Genomic DNA, 10960 nt, shown 5'->3' with positions numbered 1-10960 from the left:
GGAGGAAGTTGGGGGGGGTCTCAGGAGGGGGCAGTTGGGGACAAGGAGAAGGGAGGCTTAGATAGGGTGGGGTCCGGGGAGGGGGCAATCAGGGGACAAGGACCAGTGAGGCTTAGATAGGGGGTGGGGTCCTGGGGGGCAGTTGGGGCAGGGGTCCCGGGAGGGGGTGATCAGGGGACGAGAGCAGGGGGGTTGGATGGGTTGGGGTTTCTGTGGGGGGTAGTCGGAGGGAGTGGATGGTGGGGCTACCCTCCCGCCCCGTGGAGTGTCCTATTTTTTGAATGTTAAAATATGGTATCCCTACTCATAGTGCAGCTCTCCATTCAAAGCAGGCTGCAGAATGAGGGCTCAGCTTCCTCACTCCCTCCCCCTCTTTTCTGTTGGTAGTGGCCAAGGGAATGCTGGGAAATGTAGTTCTTTCCCTGCTCCAGGGCTGGCTCTATAGGCAGGGAGCTAACCAAGGAACTACAGCTCCCAGGGCCCTCTGTTGGTTCTCAGCTCCCAGGCTAGATCCCCCGGCTGCCGCCCCTGCAAATGGGCTGCCCCAAGCACGTGCTTGCTTTGCTGATGCCTAGAGCCGCCTCTGGTTACCAGTTAATCCCTCCCAGCCTGAAGGCCTGGAGCCTCTTTGATGAGGCTTCTCTGGGGTGGGAGGGTCTGGGAATGGATTTCCCTGGCCATAGATCAGGGGATAGGGAGGCTGTGGTCCTTCCTACTCACAGGCATGGAGAGCAGCATGGAGCCCTCGACATGTAAGACATTATACATGAATCCCATGGGACCAATTTACAGGACCACTTTTGAGGCATGCTAAGGCTGGTGACACAATGCAGGTGTTCCAGTCTGTGTAGCACTGCTACATGCAACATGTTTATCAACAGCGCAGCCGTCGTTCAATAGTCCAGTATAGCAGTGCACTTTGGATGGAGTTTGACCCTTGCTACACAATTTGCCAAAGATCCTGAGACCAGTTCATCCCCACTGGGAGTTACCCCAGTCATGAATGTGACCCTAGTCTTTAAATGTGACCATTCCTGTTAGTGCATAGCTGTTCCTACTGGATCCCCAGACAGCAGCATCAAAATGCTATTCGGAAATGTTTCTCTGCAGTGATCTTAAAGAGATTTTCCTCCAACAGCCCTGATTCTTCCCTCTACAAAACAGGTAAATAAAAAATATTTCATAGTGTTTAACTGTTTTAAAAATGGACAATGAACATCTGAAATGCTCTGACATGTCCAGATATGTCTACTGTGCCTGAAACACTTAGGCTAAGTGGCACCACAGCAAATAATCATTTGTATTTAGTGTTTTAGATCGTACGTTCTGTGAGGCAGAGTCTGAGTCAACTTTTGTTTGCAAAGTGCCTAGAACAATGCAGGTGCTAGTGCAAGCGAAATAACCACCACCACTTAGCCTGCACTCAGCATGTTTCACCCATGAAACATTTCACAAAAGGGAGCAAGCAGCATCTTGCTATTTTACAGTTGGGGAACTTGTGGTACATTGTGAGGTAAGTGATTTGACCACGCCAAACAGTGACAGCACTTGCCATAGACTGCTTCTTCCATGCTCCCTCCTTTGGCAGAGGCACGATCATTAAGGTCATGTCAATTTTCCCATTACAAGGGCTAAGCGCTAAATTTTTATGCAGTTATGGGCCTACAAGATCTTTTAGTAATTGGGAATTGTACACAGGTTAAAATGCGCCCTAATTTTATTTTCAAGCTATTTTAAGCACCTTTTGTGGGCAGTGAACCACAATATCTCACACACACACGAGAAGTCTTTTCACAGGGAAGTTTAAATATCTAATGAAGTTCAAAGCAAGAGCATTCACATGATCAATTTTAGACCACCACTTGCCTCCAATTGCACGTATAGCCTAGCAACCAACAAGCAGCAAATTCTGAAGGAAGTTTTTATGTTCACAAATGGACATTGCTCACTAGGCTCCCAAACAGACCGAGGCATTGCCTGCACTAGTGCAGCACACAGCAGTATGATGCTTGTGGGGATTGGGTAGGTGAAGAAGATTTCTGCCTAAAGGCCCTTAATGCCTGAATCCTGGAAAGTGTTCTGAGCTTCCTACTTTCTCTAGATCATCCCATTCCTCTGAAGCATGAGGAAATGAGGATGAGCCACATGGGACTTATAGAGTCAACAGGGAAAATGTTTACATTTGTGTGTCTGTGGTTCCAGCATTATGGAATCCCTTTGACCTGAGGGTGACCATGAAATTAGGCCCTCTTTAAAATAGGTGTAAAAGCCCTGGCTAGCTCCGACTACCCTTGAACTCACCAGTCTTATTGAGAAGTCGCTGCTGAGTTTTATTCAGGTTTGTGCTCCAACTCCCAAATGAAACCAAAAGCAAGACTAACATTCACTGCAACAAGGCCTTGGCTACACTTACCAGCTAGTTCGACGGCTGGAAATCGAAGTTCTGGGTTCGACTTATCACGTCTAGTCTGGACGCGATAAGTCGAACCCGGAAGTGCTTGCCGTCGACTGCGGTACTCCAGCTCGGCGAGAGGAGTACCGCGGAGTCGACGGGGGAGCCTGCCTGCCGCGTGTGGACCAAGGTAAGTTCGAACTAAGGTACTTCGACTTCAGCTACGTTATTCACGTAGCTGAAGTTGCGTACCTTAGTTCGAATTGGGGGGGGTAGTGTAGACCAAGCCCAAGAGTTGGATCAAGTCCTTAATCAGTATTTTTGTCTTGTAAAAAAGCCTCTATTGTTTCTGATCCTAAATGCTAGGCAAATAATGTGTATTGTTGGGAATATTTGTGTGCCTTTCTCCACAAACATGCAGGGTCCCTGCCTCTTTCTGCTTTCATTTGCATTATGTAAGCAGGTTTTCATGTCTCATTTTCCCTCTACATTCACACAAAGACGTCCTTTGTAATGAAGAGGAAAATTAGTAGCTTGAATAACATATTCTGTAGTTTGTAGTTCTCTGGGGGCAGCATTTCATGATAAGTGGGAAAGGGTTGTTGTCCTCCATCAAGTCTCTTATTAAAACATAGCTAGTTATCTCCATGGAACTGCACCTACAGTATTAGTGATTAGTTTGTATATCTGGCAAGACTTGCACAGGAGATCTCCCTGGGAACTAGAAGAAGAGAAGCATGTCGTGTTCACCAGCTAACCTCCTACTCCGCCCCCACCAAAAACAAAGAACCCTAAACTAATGGAAGGAAGGTGTCAGTTGGAGGGGGGAAAATGATGCCATATGTATATGTCTTCCCCTCATATCATCTACTCATGGCCCATACTTGCATGGGTTCCTTCCCCTTCTTGCTTTGCAATGATTGGAGCCTGAAGTGTGCAGGTTGTGGCTCAGACTTGCACAATGTTTCTGTGAGATGATTTCTATTAAAACACATGCCCTGTACTGTTTTAATTTTAAAGCACACTGCTTGACGTTTGCTTTATGCAGTTAGTCACGGGTAGGTGTGCGCTTTTGTACTCGGTGTTTTAACTTGGTAACAGTTTAGTACAAAGGAAATTTCAGGCATAACAATGAAAACATGTTTCTAATGTGTTCCCAATTAACTAGCCCTCAGTAATTGGTTTGTAGAAAACAGAGAATAAAGCAGTTACAAAGAGTGATTTCCAACCTAAAGCCTCCACTCTCCACCCAGTGACACTCACCGGGGCACAATCAACCGTGGCACAACCAGGCACAATTCCAGTGGAGTTACAGCCATTTATTCCAGGGCCAACTTTGGCCCTTTGAGTTCAGTAGGGTTGCACTGGAATAAATTAGGGAAAAATTAGTCTGGAGAATGCAATTCATGCCCTTCCCTCCAGTGTGTTGAAGATAAACTTGTGCACTGAAAACAGATGGCCTAAGCCTGCCTGCTTAGTTTTTGCCTATTGTTTAGGTGCACCGTAATATTTTTATCATGGTGTCACCTATTGAAATTGCTCACATGCAGCAATAATAATAAATCAATATTAAAACATAATTGGGCCTGATTCTCAGTTATACTGAGTCCCCATTACACCACCCAGCAGTGGTGTAACGGAGGATCAGGCTCGACTAGGTGGACATGCAGTCGCATTTCTCACCCACCCCTCAGGTACAGCATCTATGGCATGGCCATCGTTAGAACATGGGCACAAAGATTCACTGTCGGCTGCAATTGGCAAACAAGGCTGTAGGCTAGGACCATTTTTATTATTATTTTAACAACTTGGCTTTAATGAGAGCAACACAGACAGCCCCAAAACAAAACACGACTAAAGGCCAAATAAGATCCAAACGCCACAGCTTTAAGTTGCGAATGAGTGAAATTCTGGCTCCACAGAACGCAATGGGAGTTTTACCATTGACCTCAATGGGGTCAGGATTTCACCCAAAGAGGCTATTGCACACCAAGCTAGAAAGGCAGCTCAGACTGAATAAGGTAAAAACTATTTGGCCTGAAGCTTTCTGATCTTATTTCATCAGATAAGAGCATGTGTCTGATGCAATAATCTTCTTATAACAGAAAATTTACCACCCCCAGGATGCAGCACAACAAACTGGTTAAAAAGGTCAAAGGCTTGGATAGAGTCACATCCTGGAGAAGTAGTTGAAACGACCTTCCCAAACACAGATGAAAAATTGTGCTTTTGAACTCAGGCCACATGGAAATCCAGGAGAAATCCAAAAGCAGCCCTGACTTCCAAACCACTTGAACACCAGCAGCAGGCAGCACCATGCTGCCTCTTCCCCCAAACTAGCACCATCATTTCTGAATTCTCTGGATTGATCTTATTTGAGCTAAGGAAGCTCGCAGATCATATTTCCTTACAATAAGTGGTGTGGTTGCAGTGCCATCATTGCCATATATTATCAATGCCTCCTTTTGGAAGAGAAGGGTGCTAACCATCTTTAGACATGCAGAGGTTCATCTCCTGCCACTGCAGTGCTCTCCTTTATGGGCAAGGAGAAACAGAAAGTCATAGTTTTTAATTTCAGGTGCACCTGCACCCCAGTGATACTGTGGGAAGGTTCCAGATTTGTTCAGTGTTTCTTTGCCGTTGACATGATGCTTGTCAAGGTCAGGACTTATCTCCTGCCAACTTTAGAGCAGAGTAAGTCTTGGCAACTATTCTTTCAATAACTAAGGGACACTAACTGGTCTTCAGCATTTCAAGAAGAATTCCTAGAAGGTAGAAATCATTCACTGATGGACAGTGATTTATTGTCACCAATGGATTTCATATGCACCATCTTTCCAAGACCAATTTGTCATGTTGTTCAAGGTATGAGAGATTTCTTGGCAAAGTACTCTTTATACACAACTTGAGGGTATCATCAGTACGCTGAAAATTCATAGCTGTCTCTCTTTTTTTGCCCCATGGACCTGCAAGTTTGGTCTCCATCCTGTAGTAATGCTTGGAAAGTATAGCCAGCTGGGTGTGAGATACATACATCATCCTCTGCTCTAGGAAAACAGAAGCCTTGCTGCTGGGTAGATAGCAGCACTTACCTTCATGACTACTAGGCTCAATTATTGTAATTCCATTTTAGCAGCAAGTAATGCAATCCACTTCAACCCATTGTCCTTAGATGCCTTCTAGATGGTTTGAAACAACTTTTATTAGAACTAGAATAGAACTGATTGCACTTATTAAGACAGGTAATGGATTTTCAGTGGGTCTTGGAGACAGCATTTTAAATGAACCACAGCTATTAGAGATGGAAAGATGCATTAGGTCTTTTACTGTACTCCCTTTGTTCTGCCCAAGATTCTTGTCTCACCACTATTTGTACTTTCATCTTTGTGCCTACTTCCAAGCTGCTCCTTCATGCCTAGAACTCCCGCTTGTTCGGGATTGTTTAAGAATTCACGTATTGTTTTGAGTGTCCATGATCACATCTCACACCGTGTGTGCTCTACATCAGCTGCCTAGGAACTGACCGTTTGACTTGGAGTTGGCCCTGTTGATTTTTAAAACCTTGAACAGTATAGATCCAGGCTGTACTTGATAGCTACTTGTTATGCCTCATCCTGACAGATCGCTGGGCTCCCAGGCACCAAGCTTTTAGGGAATCGCGTTGTCACATTTTAGGTCAGACGGGATTATGTCCCCACCTATCTCACACACACACACACACACACACACACACACACACAGAGAGAGAGAGAGAGATTCACCCTGCTACAAACACTTTTTCCCATGCAAAAGATACATTTTCGGACCACTGTTAGTCCCAGGCTCATTCATACACACTTACACTTATTTGGCCCCATGTAGTCATTTATTTTGACATGACAGTTTGGATTGGTTCTGTTAGTTTGGCTGTTAGGAGCATGAGCTTTTAGGCTGAGGGTTTCTTGTATTTGAGATTTAAATTTCCATTTCCTTGCACAGCTCCCACAGTTCATCAGAAGCGGGAATGCTTTAAAAATAAAATTAGCATCACTATTCATTACCTTATGGCCTGCACCAAGGAATAATGGATGCAATGCGCACAATAATTCATAGCTGAAAGCCAAACAAATGCTAATACCAAGAACTGTCAATAACTTGGTGCCACGTGGGTCTCCCATGTTGTGCAATTAAAGGGTAGCCTGGGTGACCAAAGCTTTAGTTTAGTGATACTGTTAAATGAAATTAATCAGAATTTGAGTTAACTTAAAATGTGCTTTCTGTGCGTTCCTTAGCCTTTCCTTTGGTGCAATAAAAAGCTTTTTCAAGAGTAGGGTAAAGGTTGCTCTCAAAGGCTGTTAACCTAGACTGTGTGTTTAGGAGGATTTCTCTGACTTCCATAATTCTGTGATATCCCTTTTAGCAGCCAAGCAAGTCAATCCCATAAATTCCTGTGGGTGGTTATTGGATGTGAGCTCTGGTATTAATTATTTATACAACACCACGAGTGTACATGATGCTTTATAGACAAACGACGATACCCCCAAAGGGCTTGCAACCAAATGGCCCTAGTCCTACAAACACATCCTACCCAGCATAGAATATACTATGCGCAATAGTCCCATTGAAGCCAATGGGGCTACTGACAGTCATAAGTATTCAGCTGGGTAGGGAGTGCTTGTGGGACTAGGCTGTGATTTAAAGCATGACGTGATCAGGGAAAGAAACATTTGATGGTAGGGGAGGGAGGGCAAGGGTTAGAGCAATAAGATCATGGCAGCTGCTTTGGGTATAATGAAGGTGTCTAGAGGAGTTTGTGTATTTTTAGCATTTTATGTTATTTATGGTACTGTTACTAAGAGAGGAAAGTGAAACTTTATGGGCCACACGGAGGAAGTGCAGTTGAAGGAGAGACTCGAAAGAAAGAGGGCAGGGCAGGGCTGACTAGGTTGGGAAGGGGACTCCAAGCGTAAGGAAGGATGTACAAAGCGGGGCTGGCTAGTTGTGGGCATCTCTGTCCCCTGCTGCGGGACATAGGCACCGGGTTCTTCAGGGTTTTACTAAGAGTGTTTTAAACAATTTCCCTGTACATTTCCCTGCTTTTGGCAAGCCCAGAGCAAACACATGTGTGACATTTAGCTGATAGGCTCCTTAGTAAAGGGAAGGTTGCCAGTGGACTCTTGTGCAACAATTTCTGCTACAAACCAATATGTACAACTGCCAGTTTCACTCTTGCAAAACAGACAGATTCCCTTCTCCCTCCCCCACACCAGCTGAAAGTGTGGAATACAACAGAGCCTTTAAATGCAGAGAAAACAATCAGCTGAGTCTAGGAGTTTGAAAGATATCAAGCATGACAGACAACTGGCTTTCTGCCCAGTAAAACAGACAGTCAAAGCCATGGCACATACGGTTTGAAAAGGCAGTCTACCTGTTACAACAATATAATACTCTGTGCTTTCATGCCAGGATCTCAAAGCATTTTGAAAAACTAAACCTCAAAACACGCCCCCCCCCCCCCCCGCTCACCCGTGAGGGAGGGAACCCATCCTACAGATGAGTAAACCGAGGCACAAATTGGATACAGGATTTATCCAAAGTCTCAACATGTCAGTGACAGCAGTCCCAGGATTCAAACCCAATAGTCCCGATCCCTTCTCTAATAATCAGATCCCATTTCACTGGAAATTTACCATTCATTCAATCAAGGATTTTGTAGAAAAGTACAGCAACAGTGTAGTAGGTTGCTTACCGGGACCAAGCCAATGACTGAACGTGAATGCCAAGCAAACCAGAGCATTGTCTGTCCTGTCTGAAGAGCAGCATCTGCAAGCAGGAAGGTCTAGTGAAAATGAACTAGATGGTTGAAGGAAATCGCACCCAGGATGGCCAATTTAGGCAACTGGCAAAAGAAGTAGGCCAGCATCAGGGGAGCTTAGCGGATGCCCCTGGGCTCAGAGACCGCATGCCCCAAGGTTCTGTAAGATACCAGATACCTAAATTCATTGCCGCAGCTCAGCCTTGCTGCACAGCTCTCCCTCAGTGGGCTAGTCGGTGACCCTGACCAGCTTCCCGGTTCATCATGCCCTTGAGACACCAGCTCGCCAGGTTTTAGAACAGGGTGAAGTGTAGCCCTTCTGCCAGGTGGAGTTGGTCACAATATGGGCCAGATCCAATATCCAAGGGCCCCTCTGAACAAGACAACACAGAACCAGCTCGAGCCCCCCCCCCAGTAATCTGAGAAAATGACATACCACCTGTGGGCACTTCTAAGAGGCAATACTTCCCCACTCACAAGCACTGAGTCTGTGTATAGCAAAGACAAACTTAATAAAAAAGGGAAAGGAACCTGATGTTAATTTGGGAAAACACCATAACCATGATTTGAACACATCTAACCGTGATTTGAACACATCTAACCGTGATTTGAACACATCTAACCGTGACCAAAATTCTAGCCCCAGAGTACATTGGTCAGTGTCCTTTGCCTCCGTTTCTCACTTTGCGGTGTGACAGTCCAACAAACATACATCCCTTTAGCATGCCACTCCCCTCTCCTTCCACCACACCCCACTCACAGCTGCTGTCTTTGGTCAGACCTAGAGTTCAGAAGTGCGTTCATGTGAATTCACCTCCCATTGGGTTGGGGGGAAGAAACATTGAGCAATGCCTCAGCTGCTGCCACCACCACAACTGCCTCCTAGTTGCCACCATTCGTTCTGCATCGCTGCCTGCTGCACCATCATTCACTCTGCTGCTGTCGGCCATTGTGCCATCGTGCTGTCATCTGCTCCGTCGCCTATGGCCCTGCACCATCTCCTTCTGCTGCCACTGGCCTCTCCACTGTGACCTCTTCAAGTCGGCCTCTTGAGGTTCAACCCAGCTCTCAGCGAGTTCAGCAGCTAGAGGGGGAACCTCACTGCTAGTGCAGGCTGGGTAGTCTCTTCCACAGAAATGTTGTTCCACAGCAGGTCTAAGGCTGAGCTCTTAGACCTATTATCAGGGATTTCAGCTCTAGTGGTCACTTAACCAAACAGAAGACTCTCAATTGAGCCTAATCAGCTCCTCCTTTAAACAGTGGGGAGGGGCAGGTCAAATAGTGCCTATGACTCTTAGGCAGAGCCCACACCACTAGGTAGAAACACCACCATCTCCCCCCTGGGTTCTGGCATCCAACCCCCTGCTTAACAAGTTCAGTTCAGTTAAGGGTGAGACCCTCAATCAGGACAGACTAAGGACAGTTCTGCTGCCCTTGACTCATACAAGCAGGATAACAACATTTCATTACCCCTGCATTCAGTACTAACGTGATTTGTACAACACCAGCCAAAATTGAGCACAGATCTATCTCACATCTATCACAGATCTATCTACACAGAGTAGATGTGTTCATATAAATACAGTCTAATCCTGAACCCTTTTCCCCTCAGCTTATCACTAGCCACCGGGGAGAGCTCATTCAGATCTTGCTTACGTGAGGCAAGGGATACTAGCCCTGGGGTCAGGGAGGGTTTTCAGGCAGAGATATATATAACAAGGCAGCACTTCTCCCCAGCTTGCAAATGATCCACTGCCACACCCACAGTCTCTTTGAGGCAGTTTTAGTGTCCAAACTTAAGCAAAACCAACAAAAACAGTTCCTCAGCTCACTCTAGGCTACAATCCCCAAGGGAATTTCCCCCTTTATCTCTCAGGCACTCACTGACTCCCCTTCTAGGGGACCCTGACAGGCCTGCTGCTTCTGCATCCTGGTCCCTGAACACCATTGCACATGGCTTTCCCCCCCTGCAGCCCCATTTCAGAACAGTTCCTCGCAGGTTCTCGCTGCCACACTCTCCCAGGGGACTCTGGAAGTCCTGCTCCTTGCAGCCTGTTACCTCTCACTCACTGGGTCTCCTCCTCCTTCCCCAGCCCCAGGTGCCCTCTTTTAAAGCCTAAGCTGAGTCAGCTGATGCAGCACAGATGCACTGGTCATGTTCCCCCTTAAAAGACCAGTGTCGCCATGTGACAGTGCAGATGGGAATGTTTATGTGCAGTAAGGCCCTAGCCTCTGCAGCCCTCTTGACATGAATCCCCCATGAATCCTGCCTACCCTGCCACCACCAGAAAGGTGGGAAATGGGAGTTGCATGTTAAGGAGAGACACAAATCAGTGAAGGTAAGGCACAGCTGACTAGGTCAGGGAGAGGATTCTAGGTGCGGGGAAGAATGCAGAGGTCAGGGAAGCAGATGTTGGAGGTACCAAGAAAAGGGAGAGGAGCTGAGAGTGAACGTCAGGGCACAGGAAGGGAGCCAGCAACTGAGAAGCTGGGCCGGAATATTTCCAGCACATTACATGAGGCCAGGCATATGGAAGGGTGTTGTGTCAGTTCTAGGGGAGAAGAAGGGATCAGCAGTCAGAGGCAATCAGAGTACTCCCTAGGATGGGGGACGGAAGGAATCAAACAGTGAGGAAGAATATTCTTCTCTTCAGTTCCCCACAGCAACTTACTTGGCCTCAGTGCTCCAAGAGTTAAAATCCAGGGTTTTAGTTATGAAAGAAAGTAACATGGAAATCAAACTGGATGTTATTCCTCCTGCTTTCTGTTGGGCT

This window comes from Trachemys scripta, chromosome 2 (assembly GCF_013100865.1).
Source record: "Trachemys scripta elegans isolate TJP31775 chromosome 2, CAS_Tse_1.0, whole genome shotgun sequence".
In the NCBI taxonomy this organism is placed as follows: domain Eukaryota; kingdom Metazoa; phylum Chordata; order Testudines; family Emydidae; genus Trachemys; species Trachemys scripta.
The sequence above is the reverse complement of the archived record's forward strand: the minus strand, read 5'-3'. Positions refer to the sequence as shown.